This window comes from Telopea speciosissima, chromosome 10 (genome assembly GCF_018873765.1).
Source record: "Telopea speciosissima isolate NSW1024214 ecotype Mountain lineage chromosome 10, Tspe_v1, whole genome shotgun sequence".
In the NCBI taxonomy this organism is placed as follows: Eukaryota; Viridiplantae; Streptophyta; class Magnoliopsida; order Proteales; family Proteaceae; genus Telopea; species Telopea speciosissima.
The window spans coordinates 39456370-39478398 of NC_057925.1; the positions used below are offsets into that span (position 1 = coordinate 39456370).

The 22029-nt window shown below is 40.5% G+C and overlaps 1 long non-coding RNA gene across 4 annotated transcripts in view; it reads right to left on the reverse strand.

The window, feature by feature from the left end:
- Positions 1-9713: 9713 nt before the first annotated feature.
- Positions 9714-22029, reverse strand: part of LOC122642844 — a 33269-nt gene continuing 20953 nt past the window's right edge. The window contains exons 1-5 of one of the 4 annotated variants that reach the window (XR_006330113.1): positions 20974-21050; positions 17718-17869; positions 17401-17503; positions 16659-16738; positions 9714-9869 (exon numbers count right to left, since the gene is read on the reverse strand). This is a non-coding gene — a long non-coding RNA (uncharacterized LOC122642844). Of the gene's footprint in view, positions 9870-16563; positions 16739-17400; positions 17504-17717; positions 17870-20392; positions 20618-20973; positions 21051-22029 lie in introns of those variants that run through there. The other 3 variants (XR_006330110.1, XR_006330112.1, XR_006330111.1) reach the window with 3 other exon arrangements.

Genomic DNA, 22029 nt, shown 5'->3' on the forward strand with positions numbered 1-22029 from the left:
ATACAATTAATGAAGCCTAGGATAGTTTAGAAGAGTGTTAGAAAGGATGGGGAAGGTCCCATAAGGAAGCCTCCAAGGTTATATAGACTATAGGCCTTTAGAACAGGGTCAGATGCAAGCACGGTTGTAAGTAGGGCTTTGCATTCGGCCTTGCATCCGACCTAACTATGCCTACCCTGGTAACATCAGATTCTAGGGCGGTTTCAATCAGCACCTTGAATCCGACCTTGCCTTCAACCTTACCTGCTTTCCTAACTGACATCGGATTCAAGGGCTGTTTTAAGTAGGTCCTTGCATCCGCCCTTACATCCGATCTAGGCAACACACAAATTTTGAAAGATTTCTTCAACCCAAATCATTCCACTTGATTCTTTAAGCTCCAAGGGTTAAGGAGGGGGTGTTTGAAACCCTAGGATCAATGGGGTTCAAGTGGGTGTTTTAATGGGTGTAATTAGGGAGTATCCATCATTAATGAGGTCTCATACTTAGCTAAGGTCATCCCTTGGGTTCCAAGTGGAACCCTAGGTCCAAAACCCAATCCCTTAATGCCCAAACCTAAAAGAGATTTAGAGGAAAAGAGAGAATGGGTTATGAGGAGTTTACCTAGTCAAGAAGGTAGAAGCTCCAATCAAAGGGCTCCAACAGAGGCTTCCCTTGTGGGGTCAAGCTCCTCTCCTACCTACTTCCTTCTCTCTCCTTCTTCTCCCTTGCTCCTTCACTTTCTTCTTAATTTCCTTCTCTTCCACGAATTGTTTAGTAGGTAAAGGGTGTAATGACCAATGAATAGTCATACCCACCTATTTATAACAATTCCGCACTTAGGGCTTATTTGGCTAGGGTCCCCTAGTGTCCATAATACTTCAAACCTCATTTAAAACATGGCTTGGGCTATGTGGGCTCACTCATTAGGCCATAAAGGTAAGGGGAGGTTATGATAGGGGTTAACCATACCCAGGGTCATCAACAATAATCGGGACACAGGACATGTGGATCCCACACGAAGATTTATCCATTAGAGGCTCAACAGTACCATCGGATGCAAGTGTTGGACCATTGGGGTTTGGCACCAGGTCAAGTTATGCCGAACTCGTGGAAGATTATTTTTGGTTTTTTTCTCTATTTGTCTGTTCGTCATCGCGAGCCGACCATTCCCCTTTTTGCGTACTTTTACTGTCTGAAAAAATATAATGAGGGTTGGTACTACTTCACCCGTCGCGATCTTGGCGAGACATGGAAGCAATTCAAGTTTTTTGTTGAAGTCCTGCCGTCCAGGGGGGATGAGGGAGATGAGGGAGAAGGAAGGGCCATGTTAGGGATGTGCTAGATTCCAGTTTGAGGTAAGGATAAGTTGGCTGATGTTGTAGAGATCTACAATAGGGTGGATTTTAGGAGGTTGTGTTATGGAAGGAGAGAGGTGTGGTGAGTGTTGATTCGATATCGATGTGGTAAGGAAGGGCTAGGTGGTGTGTGGAACCGAAGATGGATTGTTGATGGGGAGGGGGGAGGGGAAAGAGATGGAGGTGGAGCTGCAGATAATCTGTTGGATGGTGGTAAGGATCTCTAAGGAGTGGAATGGAGGGGAAGGTTGAAATGGATGGAAGTACTACCCAAAGAGTAAGAGGAGATTGAGGGATTGGAGGTAGACCTAGGAAGGAAGGAGTGGCGAAAGAGAATGAGTATTTTTCAAAGCGGTCATGATGGTAAATGTATAGATGTTTTGTGGTCATATCCATACAATGATAACCTGTGTGGGAAGGGCTGTAACCGAGGAAGGGTGAACTGGGAATCTGAGACCGGCTCTGAGCGCATCCATGTGGATACAGACCTCAGGAGATCGGGGAGAACTAGCTCTCTCATGCCGATTCGGCCGACGAGTAACCACGTCGGGAGGAATACAATACTTCTTCCTGAGGGCGGCTACGGTGGCATCAGTATACGTGCATTCATAATCCTCAACCCTCTGGGGAACCCGCTTGCGAGGCTCCACGTATGCCGCTTCTACGGCCTCGTTGGGGTCAGAGGAACCCTCATTGTCATGATCTACCGACCCCTGCCCTTCTTCCTGGTCGGGACGACCAGATGGGACGACAGTGTGGTCACCGTGAGCGTGCCAGGAGGTCGCCGCCCCAACCGGATCGAGACGGATGGATATTGTTCAAACCGAGACTTCTCGGACTGATCGGGACGTCACCTCTCTACTCTCACTCTCACTAGAGTCATAAAGGTGCTCTGAGGACGAACCTTCTGGATCGTTGTCCTCACTAAAACCTTTTACATCCCCCTTACCGGGAATAGGTTTGAAGTCACTAACAGAAGACATACTTACTTCTAAACAAGAAAAAAGAATGAACCAAGTGGCGAAGACGAAGCTGAATGGTAGAAACAGGAAAAACCCAAACATAAGAGCACCAAGAGCGAAAAAAAACAAATAGCGGTTAAGGAAAGGCAATGGGAGAATAACTATTTATAGCGAAAAAGAGCGGGAAAACTCAATAATCTAACGGCCAGGAATCAACAATCAAACGGTCAGGAGCTCGCAACGGTTCATGTGCCCGAGGCTAATGATAACGGAGAGCCACGCGTCGGATCCAGAGGTGACACGTCACTCCACTAATAATAACCACTGACACAGTATGGACAACACTTAATGCGCCTATGGTAAACAAAATGACATACCCGATCTACTCTTATCAGGACAGGAAGATCCATGGAAATGACTTACTCGATCTACTCTTATCAGGAGAATTCACCTAATAAGAATGGGGGGCCTATAATAGACCATAGTTGACCAAAACCAATCACTCCGCGACACGTAGTAGAGTAGACCAACTCGGCTCGACCTACACCCAGGTCGGGTCAGACCAACCAGGTCGGGAAACAACATTAACCCAAGTTACACACAACCCACGTCACTTGACCCCGGTCAAGGAGGAGTCTTGCACCTCGCATGACCCTAGAATCACACATTAAGCGTGACCCTAGGTCATACACGTGTCAGCTAAGGATGCTGCCATCAGGGACTATGGGAAACCGAAGTTATTCTCTATAAACAGGAAGAGTTCGAGTATCATACAGCAACTTGAATCTATAAATAGCCATGCCAGGCTAAGGTATGGGGTTCATCTTTTGCTTGCTTAAGCTCCTTAGCTTAGGATTTATCTGTTGCAAGCTCTAACTTAGGCATCAGAGCAGACTAACCGCCTCAGGCCGGGGCTTCTTTGTCTTTCTGTGGTTTTGTCTACGTAGGACCACTCAGGGACGACCCGACCAGTCGAACCGTTGCGCGAGTCAGAATTTGTCACAACAATATCCATTAGGAGATTAGTATACTTCTTTCTTCTATGTTGCATCCTTGAATACATGTTTGGATCTCGCTGTCCATTAGAAGATTAGTATACTTCTACTCTCCTCTGTTGCATTCTCATATACATGCTTGAATCTGGTTGTCAATGAGTATACCTCTATTCTCTTCTAATGCATCCTTAAATACATGCTTGGGTTTTGCTGTTTATGAGAAGATTAATATGCTTCCATCTCTCTTGATGCATTATCATATACCTTGCAGTCCATAATATGATTGATACATCCATGTCTTCTCGTGCTAGTAAGTGTTTATTTGGAACCCAATGCACTTCTGTTTAGTTCTTTGTAGTTGGATTGATGCTGCTATAATCATTATAAGTGGATTGATGCTACCATAGCCTGCCTATTAAACCAGTACATTCAAGTACAACATCCTTTCTTCCCATCCACATGCTACTATAATCATTATAAGTGTTTATTTTACAAAAAGATAGATTAATCCTCCATATTCAGTTTGAAATATGCATATGAGTAATGAGTGAGATTCTATGAAGTAAGAGCATGGAATTGCGAAATTCAAACTTGCAAATTTCAAATTTTACTTTTTAGGTCTTTAGCTCAAATTGGTAGAGCACTTGGAACATGAGGATGTCTCAAGCATGTTCTAAGAGGATGGTGGTTCGAATCCACCAAGACTCTTTTTATTCAACTGTTCATAGAAGACAATCATGAGCATCATACAATGTGTGCTTCCCAAGACCCTTTTTGTGCATCTCTGTCTCTCTTTTTTTTTTTTTTTTTTAATATACACTTTGTTGAGGATTTGTAATAACTTCTAATGTCTTCACATCGTTCACTTTATATGTATTAGTGTTAATGGCATTTTTATAATTTATAGTAATCTATTAGTGCATCTCTGTCTCCTTTTTTTTAATATACACTTTATTCGGATTTTTAATACTTTTTAATGTCCTAACATCATTGACTTGACTTCTACAAAAAAAAAAAACATCATTGACTTTATATGGATTATAGTATTAATGGTATTTCTGTAATTTATATTAATCAATACAAAACTGTTACAAAAACAGGTTTTATCAAACACCTTTCAGTATTAATAGTGTTCTGGATACGTTTCTGGAATAGGTTTATCAAACACCTTTCAAGAAGCCAGTAATGTTATTCTGGTAACAATAACACCAAAATACGTTTTTGGTCAGAAACGGCACAGAAACACTAGTAACGTTGTCAAACGGTGCCTTAATTTTGCATGTGCTGAAATTAGAACCATCAGATGCGCCTAATCCATCTCGACCCTCCATCTTTCCTTTCATCAACCAATCACAACCGTAGATTTAAATAAACACTCTTATGTATTGTGAATGTACCATAAACCCATCAAATAGACCAATAGAAACCAGACTCAACCATGGCCGTTAGATCTCTTCTAAATCCGATGGCGGCTGAACATCTTCATTAAGAGAGCACTTCTGCAACACAGAAAAAACTTCATTTGACGCTCTCCAGGAGAATGGCTGCCATTCCGTCGTCGAAGCTCTGATGAAGGTGCTGTCTGTGGCATTGGAAAGAGGACTCGTTGATCTAGCTCCTGAAGTCATTCAAACCTCTAAATCAAGTTGGAAAACCCTTTAAAATCCGGTCACAATGAACCCATTTTTGCCAGAAAAATGCAAAATCAGACACATTTTGGTTTTTTGGTCATATCTTCTCCGTCCAACGTCAGATGACCTCGTCGCTGGTTCCATAAAGACGAGAACTCATCCCTCTTCATATCTCGTTCACATCACTTTGCTTGAATCCTCACGGATTGGCTGGAATAAATTTTTAAAGTGGATGCTTCTACTGTTGAAATAAAAAACAACCAAAACAGAAACTATTTAAGATTTTGGATTTTTGAACCTCCTCTGAGACACAACGTCGAACACATGATGGGCGTGAACATTCAGTGCTTCTGTCGCAACATGTTGAAACACCACCCAAACATAACACCTGTAGACTGCCATTTGGAGTGTTGACAACAATGACAACACATTCCAGTGTCCCACACAGCTCGGCACCTACTCTGTGTGCACAATGTACCCAACACCAAGTGTAATAGTTCTAGAGGTCTAGTGGTAGACACTTCATTTTTAGATTTATGAGATACCTTGGTTTGTTTTCCTCTTTAACAAACATCACATACATGATCTTTTTCAAATTTGAGTTTGGGTAAGTTTCTAACCAAGTTCTTAGATGCAATGGTCTTAATCATATTTATATTAACATGTCCTAGCTTTCTATGCCATAGGAAGGAATCAATATCACTTGATATGAGATAAGTATTACTAGAGTTAGCTTCATCTAGCAAGCATATATAGATATTATTTTCCCTAGTTCCTTTCAAGATAGTATTATCATTTGAATCCTTTACTAAGTAATAAGAGGTTTTGAAAATAACACTATATTCCATATTACATAGTTGACTTACACTAAGCAAATTATACTTTAAATTATCAACTAAGCATACATTGAATACGATTGTACCTCTAATGGTGATTTCACCGATGCCAATTATTTTTCTTTTGCTATTGTCCCCAAATATCACCATTCCTCCGTTGTGCTTGTTCAATTTGGTGAAGAGGTTTGGGTTAGCCGTCATATGCTTGGAGCATCCATTATCAATGTACCACTCGTTTGCTTCCATGCTCTTCAAGCATACCTACAAAAAGAATCAATTATACGTTGGTTCCCATAATCTCATGGGTCCATTAAGCTTAGGATCGATCATACCCTTTGGTATCCAAACTCTTCTAGAAGCATGATTTTATGTCGTAGGTGTGTGAGTTGTTGGTCTTTGATGTCCTTATAATCTTTACGGTCTTTTTGGCCTTTGGAATTCATAGTGTCTATATGGTGCATAATATTTATATGGTGTGTAAGACCTATTGTTGATATAGAGCCTTTGATGATCATAGGGCCTAGTATAAGTGTTTGGCCTATTTATCATATGTGGTCTTTGTTGCGTTCTTAGCCCATAACCTTCTTGAGCTCTATGAGGTGTATATGAGGTGTGTGTCTTGAATGATGAATATGTCTTAGGTTTGGGATATTGCCTTGGTAGTCTTTGGGGCACAAATTTTCCTTGAGGTTTGTTATTTTTCTTTAGAGAAGTGTAATAAAATGCGTGGTGCTTTCTTTTAATATCCGGTTCTCTATATATCACTTTACCATCAACATAGGCACCAATACAAGTTTCATACCCGGAGAGATGATAATTTTCACATACAATAGAATGTGAGGCTTGGCCTTTGTTTGGTTTTCTCCATTTTGGAGTTCTCATCTTTCCTTTTCCTTTAGCTCGATGTGGTATTTTACTATCATAGCCAAGACCTTCTTTATTTTGAGGCACTTTTTGTGGGGTTCCTAACAGTGTGTCTAAAGTCTTTTGTCCTTTAATGAATGTGTGCAATGTGGTAGTTAAATTTTTGTTTTCTTCTTCTAGGTCTTGTGCATGTGTAGTCAACTCATCAATCTTATGTAGAAGATTGGCTATTTTTTTTTCTAGGGCCTTTTTAAAAGCTTCCTCTTGGAGGCTTGCATTATAAAGTTCTTTAAATGCTTTTTGAAGTTCTTTATAATCTAATTCATCATTGCATTCAGACTTGGAGCTATGATAGGGAGAGTTTACCTCTTCATCATCATTGTTGTGTGTCATTAGTGCCAAGTTGACAACTTCTTCTTTGGATTCCTTTTCTTCTTCACTGTCACTTGAGTACCATGTTATCTCGGCAGTATAAGCTTTTTTATTTCTACTATCATTTCCTTCTTTTCCTTTAAGCTTGGGACACTCGGTTTTGAAGTGTCCAGGCTTTCTACATTCATAACATACAATATCTTTGTTAGTATTAACAGGTTTTTCTTCTGAGTATGTCTTACCTTTGTTTTTCCTTGATGGTTGACTTCTGTTGAATCTCCCTCCTCTTTTTTTTAGGAATTTTTGGAATTTCCTCATGATTAAAGAGATTTCTTTCTCTAGATCATCTCCGTCATCGCTTCCCTCTTCTTCGGATTCATGGGAGGTCTTGAGTACGATGGTCTTTTTCTTTGGCTCTTTTATTTCCACGGCTTTATCATCTTCGAGGAGTTCTACCTCATGAGTTTGTAAGGTGCCCATCAATTCATTCATGTGCAGGATTTTCAGATCTTTTACTTGTTTGATGGCTGTTACCATTGGTCTCCACTTTGAGGGCAGTGATCTCAAGATCTTTCTTACATTTTCAGCTTTGGTATTTTTCTTTCCTAAGCTTTTCAATTTGTTGACAATGTTAGTAAATCTAGTAAACATATCAGAAATACTTTCATTATCAAACTCTTTAAACAATTCATACTCATGGATAAGTTTATCAATATTGAGTTGTTTTACTTGTGATGTTCCTTCATAGGTAATCACAAGAGTATCAAACATCTATTTAGCTGTGCTACGCATACTAATTCTATTGAATTCCTTTTCACTAAAAGCACATTGAAGGAATGCAATAGCTTTAAAGTTTTGTTGTATGTGTGTTTTATCCGCTGGAGTCCATTCGGATTTTTCCTTAGGTACAGTTTTTCCTCCAGCTTCTTTTGTGATCTTGAAGGGACCTTCTTCAATCATAATCCATACATCAATATCATGGGCACACACAGTTTTTTAACCTACACTTCCAGTAGGCAAATCCTTCACCATCGAAGTATGGTAGCCTAGAAGTGTTAAGCCCCTCAATTTGGTGTGTGGATGATGATAATGCCATGGATCATTTTTAGCACAATGTAAAGACAATTATAGTCTTAGTTTTGAGCTCCCGCTCTGATACCAATTGTTGGGTAACCTAGAGGGGGCAAATAGGTTACCACTAGTGGATTTTGCCGCTTTTTCAATTAGTTGCACACTTAGATTGAATATAAAAAGCTAAAGTAAATGAGACACAAGATTTATAATGGTTCGGCTAACTTAACCTACATCCACTCCTCTTAACCTTGAGAGAATTCCACTAATATTTCTCTTTCAATACAATAAGTGGGGAAATGACACATTTACAACTCTTTTTAACAGGATAAGAGGATCCTTATAATCTTAGTTCCAAGACAAGAGTATCCTTCAATCTCTTATGGATGAGAGGGTCCTTGTACTAATCTAAGCATGGTCTAGATTAATACAACAATGCTTTCTCAAATCAAAAGCATAAACAAAACAAATACAATAAAGAGTTTGGTATAAATACCTATCAAAGAGTAATGACACTTTACCCTTTGAGTGATGGTGCCCAATGATATGAATGAGAATGATGCACCTTGAGTCTCCTAAATGATTCTCCTTGATGATGTGAGTTGGAGAGAATGTGGAGATATGAGAGCTTGAGAAGATCTCTTGTTGAAGAGCTTGAGTTGAATTTCTTAGCACTTTTTCACTTCACAAAGTACTTTTGATTCTTTTTATAATCTCTATCAAAAGTTGTGTTTCTTTTCTTATTTGGATGTCTTTTATAAAGCTAAAAATTGGAATTTGTTTGTGCTCCAACGGTCATAAAACTGTCATATTTTTAGTCTGTCGGTCGACCTATAAACCTTTTCGATCGACCACCAAAAACTAGCCGTTGAACTAGCCGTTAAAACTAATTTGGGGCTGTAGGTCGATGGTCGATCGACCGATGGATCGACCTATAGGTGTCGGTCGACCGGCAGTTCTTTCGGTTGCAACCGACAGGCTACTGCAATCAGATGTGTGTTTTATATTTGTTATAGGTCGACAGACAAAACCTGTAGGTCGACCGACATACAGTTTTGCCTATTTTTGACTGTCTGTCATGGGGTTTTTGCTCCGGCTTGCTTGGGACTTTATGGGGGTTTGGTCCATCACTTTTATGGCCATGTTCTTAGTTCTAAGACATGGAAATGAGTTCTTCTTAGAGTTCCTAAAACATGCGACGGGAATATGATGTGCAATGTGTTACAACATGTGAATTGTGTTCTAAGTGCATCGGATTCTTCTTGAATCTTCTTCCTTGGAGATAATGGTTCTTGGCTTCTTTCAATGATGTTCTTCAATCTTCAATCTTCTTCTTTTCTTTAATCTTCTATTGTGAGCTCCGTTGATCAAGTCCTTCCTAGGTGCTTGATATCTTCCAACGTCTAGTTATGAAGATTGCTTTAATCATTTAAATCTTAGTATTTACTCTCAATGTTTGTTATCATCAAAATCACTTTATGGAGGAATGTGTTTTCCAACACTATCTGCCCTTATCTACTCCAACATTCCATAAATTCATGCTCATCTCCTTGCCAGCAAACTACAAAGCGAATAAAATGCTTACACAAATGAAAAAAGAAGAGGTAAAAATTGCAGAATTTAAGATTCAAGAGAGGTAGGAGGGGTAACAGCTTATCTCTTGAATACTCAAGCTATGGCCCAAGTTTTGGCCTTCTAGCAATAGTCAATATCGATAAACAAGAAGCTACCAAGCACAGATGATGTACAGGAACATCTACTCAAAAGGATACATAGCTGCCTTCACCATGGGCTCAACCATCTGCAGTAGAGAGAGCTAGCATTAGGATAAGGTAGACAACCTTTCTATGGGTTATCCACAAACGACACCTCCCAACATCCCAAAAAAAAAGTGAATGGGAAGCACAAACTTCATCAGTATCTTGGTTGGCCATAAGGCCCATACAAGACACAAACAGGATCATTTTGACAATTCAAGATGATCAGAGTATGGAAGCTCCCCCACAGATGGGCATCCCCCTCTGACCATCAATCAATTTTCTCAGCTTCAAAGTTTTTTGCAGTGTGGCCCATTCTGTGAATTGGTTCATTAATTGAATGGTCCAAAAAATACAAGTACCAGACGAGTGTGTGGGAAGCAAAGAAAGAGAAGTTTTATGACTATCATTAACCAAATAATGTCCAACTACGATAATTCTTAACAGCTCATACTGGTTAGTAACCATGGATTAAGAAATGCATTACTCAAATTCACTAACCCCCACAAGAACAGTTTTAATTATCTAAAAGAATTGAAATAGAAGTTAAGAAGCTTTCAACAATTCAAATCCAGCCCATGATAATCAAGGCAAATGCATGGACCACAATAAGCAATTGCTCATCTATAGTTTGGGGTTTTTGGACAGTCAAAGAGTAGGGCCTACTGTGCAGAGGAATATTTCTGCTAGAGAGAGACAAAAAGTGGTCTATGCATGGATTTATTAAATAACTGGTACCAGGAAAAGAATGTTTGTAGGGGGCAGCTACATGAATCCTACTCCACTATAGTGTGTTTAAATTTTAAAACAATTATATGCATATCATATAGGAAACCAGATTTGGCACAACAGTAAGGTCGCTCCATTGTGACCTAGTGGTCGCAGGTTCGAGTTGGAAAACAGCCTTTCAGCGAAGCGAGGGTAAGGCTGCGTACATTATGACCCTCCCCAAACCCTACAAGTGACGGGAGCCTCGTGCATTGGGTACGGCCATATAGGAAACCAGACTTATTTCATGTGGCATCGCAGGAGGTACTGGAAAGCACATTTGCCCAGTGTTTTGAGAATAGGGCAATAGCATGCAAGTGACTGATAAGTGTAGCCTAATGGAATAGAACTAGCAACTAGCCAACTAGTGTGAAAATGACTGAAGACTGATATGATCCTGAAAGAGAGCTTCAATCTAACATTTTAGTCTGATCACAAAGGGGGAAAAAAACATAGATCATTTCGTCAAATTTCACGCCAAACAATCTATCCCAAAAAATACCATGAACCGTAATCCATGGGTATCTTTCTGGACATTTTTTTCTGATTGTTACATCTTTGTGGACATTACAAAAATCCTAGAAATATGAAGAAGAGAGTTTAAACTTTAAGGGGAGAGAAAAGATAAATCATTTGACCAAACTTCACCTTTATCAACATACACTGTGCACAATCAGCTCCAAACGTTCATATCTCCCTTTCCATGTGTGAATTATTGTATTTGAATTTGAATCACGTCACCAACCACCTTATCTTGTATCAATCTCACCAACCATCTTACCGTGTATATATTGATTGAGTCAATCACCTCTTGATTGAATCAATCAATCCTCTCAATATTTCTTTCCTTGTATAGGTTGGTTACCATTCTCTACATTTGTAATCCATCCTTTGTAAGACATTTATTATATATAGAGCACTATCCCCACAATGGAGGATAGGCTGGAATATTATTCTGATATGGTATCATTGAGCCAATAACTCCAACGAGATTCACTCTTCCCATCTCATCTCTCTTCTTTCTCCTTCCACACTACCTTCTTTATTTTTCAAGTGGGAGAAAACTCAACCACCCCAGCCACCACCGTCCCTGCATCTTCCCCCTTTGCAGGTGCACATCACTCTCTCACTCTCAAACTCACTAATAAGAACTTCATCTTTTGGAAAACTCAGGTTGTTCCATTTCTTCGTGGCCAAGACTTGTTTGGTCATCTCAATGGCACCCTTCCCTGCCCCTCGGGTGCTGATGGTGCTCGTACATGGCGCAAACAAGATAATGCCATTATGAATCTCTTGATCGCCTCTTTGTTCGAGGATGCTCTCCATATTGTGGTTGGGAAAGACACTAGCCGTGACATCTGGGATGCTTTGCATCTTGCATATGGTTCAGCTTCAACTACTCGTGTTCTCTCCCTCCGCATGGCCCTTCTTGACTTAACCCAAAAGGCTGATGAGCCTGTATCAACATTTCTCCAACATGCCAAGAACATAGTGGGTGAACTTGCCTCTACTGGCAAACCAGTGTCCACAGAAGATTTTAATATTGACATTTTCAAAGGTCCACGACTGGAATTTCAGAATCTAGTTCCCACCCTCATGGGACAGCCTGAACCAATTCCTTGCAATGATCTCCAAGGCTTACTTGTTAGCCATGAATTTATTGTCAAACATTCCCTGAAGCAACTCAGCCTGACCGAACCCACTTCTGAGCCAGCACCTTCTGCCAATATGGCTCAGAAGGGGTCCCCTTCTGCTATGCCCTCTTCATCCTCCACCCACGGTGGTCGTGGCAGGGGCAATCGAGGCCGTGGTTGTGGTCGAGGCGAACGTGGTGGTGGCTGTTATGGTCATTTCTATTGTACTTATTGTCATCGGACTAATCACACTGTTGACCGATGTTTTTACAGAACTGGGAACCCAAATACTGGTACCAACCCTTCGCCTTACCCAACCCCACCATCTGCCTATTTTACCCACCCCTATGCTCCACCCTCCCATCGTCCCATGCCACCCCCCTATGGTGCCACATTTTCTCCCACTCCCTCCACCTGGTTTCCTAACACTGGGGCGTCCCACCATGTGACCCCTGATCTACAACAATTAGCATCTTCTGATTCGTATTCTGGCAACTCACAGGTATAGGTTGGTAATGGTAAGACCCTTCCCATTTCTCACATAGGCCAGTCCTCATTTTCTACTCCTAACCGTTCATTTGCATTATCTAATATTTTACATGTGCCATCTTTCAAAAAGTCATTATTGTCTGTTCAAAAATTTGCTTCAGATAATGACGTCTTTTTTGAATTTCATCCTTCTAATTTTTTTGTTAAGGATCGGACTACCAGGACTACACTTATGAGTGGACCGAGTAAGGGCGGGCTCTACACCCTTTCCATCGTCCCTCCACCCTCTGCACTCATTGCTGAACGTACTTTTATACCGGGTTGGCATCATCGCCTGGGACATCCAACAGAACAAATTGTGCGCTCTGTCATCAAGACCAATAATTTACCCGTCTTTCAAACTAAATCCAATAATTTTTGTAATGCCTGCCAACTTGGTAAGGCCTGCCGTTTATCGCTTTCTGAAACATCTTCAAGGAGCAGCTTTCCCTTGGAATTAGTCTTTAGTGATGTGTGGGGTCCTACCCCAAATTTTTCCTTTTCTGGCAACCGCTACTTTGTGATATTTGTGGATGACTACAGCAAATACATCTGGTTCTACCCCTTGGCTAGGAAATCCAATGTTCTGGCCACTTTTACTAAATTCAAAGCCCTAGTGGAGAAACAATTCTCTAGACCAATCAAAGCCGTTCAAATGGATTGGGGCAACGAATTTAGATCCTTAACCCATTTCTTTGAATCACTTGGAATTCAACACAGAGTTGCATGTCCCCATACCCATGAGCAACAAGGGTCAGTTGAAAGAAGACACCGCCATATTGTCGAAACTGAACTTACCCTTCTTGCTCATGGGTCAGTTCCCTACCACTTTTGGGATTTTGCTTTTGAAACGGCCGTTTTTCTTATAAATCGGATGCCATCCTTGGTTATCTCTAATCAAACTCCTTTTCAATTGGTCTACAAAAAGGACCCGGATTACAAATTTTTGAAAATATTTGGATGTTCTTGCTTTCCTTTTTACGGCCATATAATAAACATAAATTGGAGTTCCGCTCCTCCCCTTGTGTTTTCCTTGGGTACAGTAATTCCCATACGAGCTATCGATGTCTCGATCTCCAATCTATCAAGCTTTGCATAGCCCGCCATGTCCATTTTGACGAATCCAGTTTTCCATTTCACTCTCAATCAATTCTCGGTTCTCCCCCAACATTACCATTACCAACTGTACCATGGGCTGCTGCACCAAATACGGTACCACATCACCCCCCCTCTTCCACCACATCCACCATCCCCCACCTCCCCATCACCTCCCAACAATCCATATTCCCCCCCTCCTACCCACTCCATTACCCTCTCCTTCACCATCACCCGCACCATTACCCACTCCATTACACTCTCCTTCACCATCACCTGCACCACTATCTCCTTCAACCTCCTCCGATTCCACTCCACCACCTAAAATATGCTCTCTCCATTCCCTTTACCAGCCCTCATCCACCATAGCCGATCCACCCACCACATCCGCACCCTCAACCTTACCCGCTCCACCAACCCAATCCGTACCAACCATAGTTGATCCACCAAAGATCCCTACCCGCTCTCATCCTATGACCCTTCGCCGCCACCTTCCCACTGCCCTCAACACCACCCCTTCACTCCTCTTACCTGAACCCACTTGCTTTACACAAGCAAACAAGGTATCCGAATGGCGTAGCGCCATGACCACTGAGTTCAATGCGCTTTTGCGCAATCACACTTGGACACTGGTTCCCTCACCCCCTCATGGTAACATTGTTGGTTGCAAATGGATATACAAAGTCAAAAGGAAGGCCGATGGCACACTGGAACGATACAAGGCCCGCCTAGTGGCCAAAGGATTTCACCAACTACAGGGCTTGGACTACATAGAAACATTTAGCCCTGTGGTAAAGCCCACTACTATACGCATAGTGCTATCTTTACCTTTATCTCATGACTGGAGCATCCGCCAACTCGATGTCCAAAATGCATTCTTGCATGGCATCCTCAATGAAGAGGTTTTTATGTCCCAGCCACCTGGGTTTGAAGACAAATCTCACCCAAATTATGTTTTCCGCCTACACAAGTCCCTGTATGGCCTCAAATAGGCACCCCAGGCATGGTTCAGTCATCTCTCTCAGTTCCTCCTTCAATCAGGGTTTGTTGCGTCCAAAACAGACCCCTCACTGTTTATTTATCGCCACAGAGCTGTTACTACCTATGTGTTGATTTATGTAGATGACATTATAGTCACCAACAGTCAGGATGCTCATGTCACCACTTTGATCCAACAGCTAGGTACATCCTTCTCCATCAAAGATTTGGGACCCCTGCACTTCTTTTTGGGAGTAGAGGTAGTTCGTACTGCAAGGGGCATACTTCTCTCCCAATCCCACTACATAAATGATCTCCTTCAACAGGTAGGAGCGGCAGATTGCAAGCCCATTTTGACACCCATGGCTACCACTACACGTCTATCGGTTACAGGGGGTGAACCTATGAAAGATCTGACCTGGTACCGGTCAATTGTGGGGGCTCTTCAATACATAACTTTGACTAGACTTGATGTTGCTTATTCTGTGAACCAAGCCTGTCAATTTATGCATGCCCCTACAGATCAACATTGGACACATGTCAAGCGCATTTTGCACTACCTCAAGCACACCCAGTCTCATGGCATTTTTATTACTCGATCCACCGATATTGCCCTACAAGCATTTACAGATGCCGATTGGGCGGGAAGTGGTGATGATCGAAAATCTACTGGGGGATATGCTGTTTTCCTTGGCCCAAATATCATCTCTTGGACTCCAAAGAAACAAAAAACAGTAGCCCGATCTTCCACAGAGGCTGAATACAAGGCCCTAGCTGATGCATCTGCAAAACTCACATGATTGACCTCTATTTTTGATGAACTAGGCATACCCCTCCACAAACCGCCAATTTTATGGGGCGACAATATTGGAGCCACGTATTTATCGGCCAATCCCGTGTTTCACGCTCGCACGAAACATGTGGAAAGTGACTTCCATTTCGTGCGCGATAAGGTGGCCACCAAAGCTCTCCAGGTCCAATTCATCTCTAGCAAGGACTAGCTCGCCGATATATTTACTAAAGGTCTATCCAGTGCACGGTTTATCTTCCTTCGCGACAAGCTGAAGATACGGGAACCGCCACCTTCAACTTGAGGGGGTGTATCAACATACACTGTGCACAGTCAGCTCCAAACGTTCATATCTCCCTTTCCATGTGTGAATTATTGTATTTGAATTTGAATCACCTCACCAACCACTTTATCTTGTATCAATCTTACCAACCATCTTACCTTGTATATATTGATTGAGTCAATCACCTCTTGATTGAATCAATCAATCCTCTCAATATTTCTTTCCTTGTATAGGTTGGTTACCATTCTCTACATTTGTAATCCATCCTTTGTAAGACATTTATTATATATAGAGCACTATCCCCACAATGGAGGATAGGCTGGAATATAATTCTGATAACCCTATACCAAATGGATTCATGGAAATTTTCTTTCTCCTGATTGTTTACAGTTTGCACAAAGAAAGGAAAGTAAGTAGACTTTTGATTTCATTGATAGGTGAAAAGCAGCTGTCCTTTGTTAATCATCAAAGAGATGGCTTATTTTGGTCCTAGATTAGTCTCAGAGAACAAATATTGAATCACAATGAAAGGGAAATAGGTATCAGCAAATTCCAGAGGTGATTTTGACCTCAACTGTTACTCCAATCCAAATTAGATCAATTAGGGTCATTAGGAATACCATTTATAAGGAATAAAAGTGGCTTTAGGCTGATACTAAAAGGAAAAAAAATGCAAAAAGGGAATAAATTTCTCCTACATGAACCGTGCATTACGCATCAGTCACTTCCTTAAATTCACAAGGAGACAAGCAAGCACCTCTGACAATAGACGTGAAACTCCCAAAAGTCCCTCTAGAAAATTGGCCTTTCCTCTGTCTAACTTTTCTTCTCTTTAAACTGCCATAGAGTTGAATGGGATTAATGGCTTCTTTGAAATGGCATTTAGACCATAGCTCAACCAATCAATATAAAATAATTATATGAAAAGGCATTGTCCTCGTAGAAAATCCACCTCAGTATAATAGAAATACTACTAAAAAAGGGGGAAATGCTTAGTGCATGCTAATTTATGTTGTAGCCATTGAGCAATCAGGGGGGATGTAAAAGAAATACAAAAATCTAACACAAGACCTGAGAAAACTTAGAATCCAACATGTTTTCTAAAGAATGAGACATTAATTACAACATGACCTCTAACCAGGTATTTATTCATGAGAAATATTAGACCCCCATGAAAATTTTGAAAACACTTGGTGTTAAGACTTATTCAACAGAAAAATCCATGCTACAACATTGCCTCTAATCAAGTACTATTCCTGAGAAACTTTAGATCCTAACCAAATGCTTTGTGTTCCATTTTATTTGAGGCTTCTTGTTATTTTATCCAAGAAAGTTCTCTTATTAAAACATTCTCAAGTTTTCGCTCTAAATTTTGCTGGCAATATTCCTGATATTTGCCTACCCTATATCCATTAAAAGAGAATGGAGAGATAAGATCTCAATTGTCAGCTTCAAAGCATCATAGCTAACTATCTGGAGAGAATAAAAGAAAACTCTACCTTTCCAAAAGATGCACGGCTTGTAAAGGTTTATTTCCATTGATGAGTTGAAAGAGGTGTTTCAAAATGCAGCTGATTGCAAAAGTCTCACATCCCTCCTAACCTAAAAAGAGAGAGAGAGAGAGAGAGAAGAATTTTAGTTTTTGATAGGTCCTACTCCATTCTAAGGGGAAGGGAAGGTATGAACCAGGAGGCTTGAACCCAAGACCTCCTGGTAATAATGGGCTTTTACGCACCACAAGCTACCAAGTGCGCTAGACACTTGTTCACGAGAGAGAAGAGGTTAGTGAACCAAGCGGGGAAAAAAATGTAAAAACCTTCAAAAGATATTGGAAATATAGGCATCGGTGGTGCTGGTTTTTGCCCTTGTAGATAAGTCGTTCAAGGATACCTCACTCTGTTTGGAGCTGAACAAGGAAAGACTTCAATCTCTCCTCGAAATTTGTAACCTCTTAACCCATGTGATAATCTACACAAGTAATTTAACATAGTTAGTAATTCTGGTACGTAAAAAAAAAAAGAGGGTACGAATACGTATGGATTATTAAAAACAACACATGGCAAAAATATGTTACATGTTTAATATGTGTTTAGAAATTCGGGAGCCAAAATATGTGCATATATATTCAATATGCACCAAGCATGTACATCATTGCATCTTGAATGCTAATTTATCAAAAGAAAGTCTCCCAACTGAAATAAATACAATAAAACATCTAAATACTTAATTCCATCAGACACCAGCATGGTACATACCATACCATCTGAGTTTTAAAATTATCATAAAACATAAGACAATAGGACACAATATAACAAGCACTACAACATTTCCTAGTTCATATGCATGCATTGAGCAGAAGCAAGCTACCAAACCGGATCTAATGGCTATCAGCTATCTAATTACCCAAAGGCTGAGATTAGAATAATCAGCAGTGATCTAGAACAGCAGGTCAATCAATAACCCTCAAATAGAGCAATATTAACAACCTGGTCAAAGGGGTTCATAACTGGTTCTAGTCCTAATCAACAGGCCTAGCAAGTGTATGGAATGACTTGGCAAAAGTAGAAGCTAAACCAATGGTTAGATTTAGAAATATCAATAGGTAACCAAAATAGTAAGTTACTAAAACAAAAACTTTAGAATAAGTAACTACAGAAAATCAGCAACTAAACCAAAGAATAGTAAGTGAAGACCAAAATAGTAACAAAGCATTAGTGAGGGGAGATGAAGATGGCACCACCAGCAGTATAACCTCGTATGAAAACTAAGGAGAAGATTAAGAATAGTTGGTTAACAGAAAAGCAAATCAGAGAGTAAACAGAAACAGCAGAATAGCATGCGTAAGGGAAAAAATGGGTGGGGGGGGGGGGGAAAGGGATAGCTACTTTGAAGTTGAAGAAGAAGAAGAAGAAGAAGAAGAAGAGTAGAAGATAGAAGGATATGCTAGGCCTCTCATCTAAGTGTGGATAAGGAATCCCACCAGCTCCAACCTTGGCATCTCACCAAGATTTCTCTAGTGTATCCCAAATTAGAACAATTCTGAATCCCAGAGAACCATACCCTGTTTCTCACAGAAATCATCAAGCATAAGCTTAACAAATTGTTCCAATAATTTGGGGGTGGGTATGATTCCCTCCTCTTTATTTATTACTTCAAGGAAATAAGAAAAATAAGAAACCCCATGTGTGGAAAGAAGAATCTCCTACGATTTAATTTCCACAAAATAAAAACTCTTACAGTATTTAACAAAATAGAAACTACCATTAATCCCATATATGACTCAAATTCCTCATATTTTGGCTTATATAATTGGTCAATTACAATAGTAAACCCAAAAATACTAACCCCATGGCCCATATAACTCATTGGGCACTAAAAATTAAACATATTGGTCCTTTTTTGGTCCAGTCCAATGGCCTGGTTTGCTGCTGGCCTTCTTGTTTTTCTGAACTACATCAAGCTCACTTATTATGTAGGACATATCAGTAAATTACTTAGGACCCAAGGACAAAAGTAAAAATTTTAGAAAGAACCATTAGCAGCCAGGTTGCAAATACAAAACAAGAACAAAGCTTCGATGGCTTACTTTGTCTCCAATATTTGATCCTTACTGAGACCTTTACTTGGTCCAACTTGGAAGATACCACACTTCTAAGTAGTCTGTTAGAAGCCAGATGTGAGGTTCTAGGCAGAAACCATGAGGGTGACTGTGCTAGAGACTCAGGTTAGGCGCTTAGAGTAGCGATTAGATTAAGATCTGTATGGCATTTATTTATTGCGAGTGACATACCCACCCTAGTGGGAGTTACGCCATGCATGATATATGTGCCCTATGTGGGCGAGTGGGAGATGTAAATCGGTGATGGGCCTGAGGCCCAGCTGGTCCACCCACATGGGGCAAGCCGGCCGAGCCAATAACAAGAGAGAGAGAGAGGGACGGTCACTTAAGTGACCGATCCCTCCTCTGATTGGCCAATCCCAGTGTTTAGCTTATATATAGACATAAGGCATAAACCCTAGGAGTATTAATTAATTACATCTCTCCCTCTTTTAATTTTTGTGTTTTTCTAGGGTTTCCATCGTTGCCTAGGGTTTTGTGGTGTGGAGTTCTTTGTGGAGAAGTCTGTAGAGATCGCGTTGTGCCCGTAACTGAAGCTAACAAAAACGATTTAAGGAGCTGCCAGGTTGCAAATACAGAAAAAAAGCTTCAATGGCTTTCTTTGTCTCCAATATTTGATCCTTAGGAATCCAAATCAGAATAGGAGATGTTGGTTTGGGTAGTTTTATCAATCCAGAGTAGAACTGAAACTAACAAGGACACAATTTAAGGAGTCCTCACCAAGTCCAAGCTCATCTATTAAACTTCATTACCTGCAGCTACAAGACTTTCTTTTTCCTATGCAGAGAAGAATGAGCTTCATGGAGAGAAGCTTGTACTTAAGGCAGATAAAGAAAAGATGGAGCAACAGCTGAAAGACCTGAATGTTTTACCTGCTGGTTTGGTGCCCCCCCCCCCCCCCCAGTTGCATACCACACCGGAGCAAACAAGATGATAGCCTTTCCCGGTTATGGAGGGTTCCCCATGTGGCTGTGGATACCCCCAGCTGTCCTTGACAAATCGCATGGTCAAGTGCTCAGGCCTCCTCTTGCCTAGTAATTACAAAGAGCATCATCGATTAATCATTCCCAGTTGGTTTTGCAGATGTCGGGAACAGTAGCTCTTGGATTTTAAGATATATTAGGCAAGGAATGCCTATCCACTGTTATATATTTGTTTTGTAAATTTGGTCAATTTATCTGATTATCTTAATTGGAATGGAAAGCAATGTTTAACGCCGGTAATAGAGGAGGGGAACCACCAACAAAGCATCATAAATTAATCTCCGAGGTTCAAGTTCAAGGATATAGAAGATTTCCTTTCCGCTGAGGTCAAGCAGCAATATTCAAGAACGGTTTTTTAACTTGTGATGGTGGAAGAATATGCTCTCTCTCTCTCTCTCGATTATGAAACCCAGATATAATGGAGTTTTTTCCTTGTTCCTGACACAACTGTGAGAGAGAGAGAAATTTACCTCCGAAGACTGCAACTGGTGCTTTCTCAGGCGATGCAGAGTGAAGTCCGTGAAGGGGCGACGGCTCGATGCTGAGTGAACTCAGTTCTCAAGCGGTACGGTTTATTTGATATCTAAAAGGGGGAAGAAAGGGTCAATTTTAAGTTTTAACTATGAGTGATGAGGAGATTCTACCTTCAACTTCTGCCTGATTATCCATTCTACAATTTCCTGTTTTGTGATGCTCCAGAGACTTAGGATCGTCTGAATGGGCATTTGGCATTTTGTTTGATGGCAAATTCATTTTGTTTAATGTAGGTTTGACTAAAAATCATCATGTTTTGGAACCGGAGCTAACAGGGATATCCGATGGGTTAGATTATGCTAACAAAGGAGGGTTGAAGCTGAAAGAAGTTTGGTCTTCCAACAAGTTGTTGCCTGAACTTAAAAAAGTTCAAGTCCTGACCATGCTTTACGTTTAAGGCTTCAGATAAATGTGGTGTTCTAATCGACGGATAGCTGATTTTCTCCCATTTCCAACTACTACTCCTTGGCCTTGGACCGACTTTTTGTATATAAGCAATATAGGACAAGATATTTTGTTCGACACAAAGGAAGACCCTTTTTGTATGATAGTAGCCCGTACCTTAGCCAAGCAGGCTCTAACTAAGAACTCTATGTATTGTTTTGTTGTCTAGTTTAATATATTTTCTTTAATCATCGGAAAAAAAAAAAAGGTGTTGCCTGAACTTCTTCCAACTCCTTCCCAATCTCAGTGGCCTTTTGAGGTTCTAACCTATTTTTTGGAGATTGCTAGACAAGTCCAAAGACATTACTTACTGGACAATTCCAAACAATTTTTTGCTAACATATCTCAAATCCCTTTGTTTATGAACAATGTAAAAATTTGCTTCTATTTAATATATATTTTTTTCTCTCTTCTCATAAAAAAAGGGGCTAGTTTTAACAGTTAACAAGCGTTTTGGGGTAAAGTGAGAAGTTATAGTCTTCTTTCGATTGTCTCTAATATTAATATAAAAATAATAAAGTTCGGAAGGGGCATCAATACGAATGAGA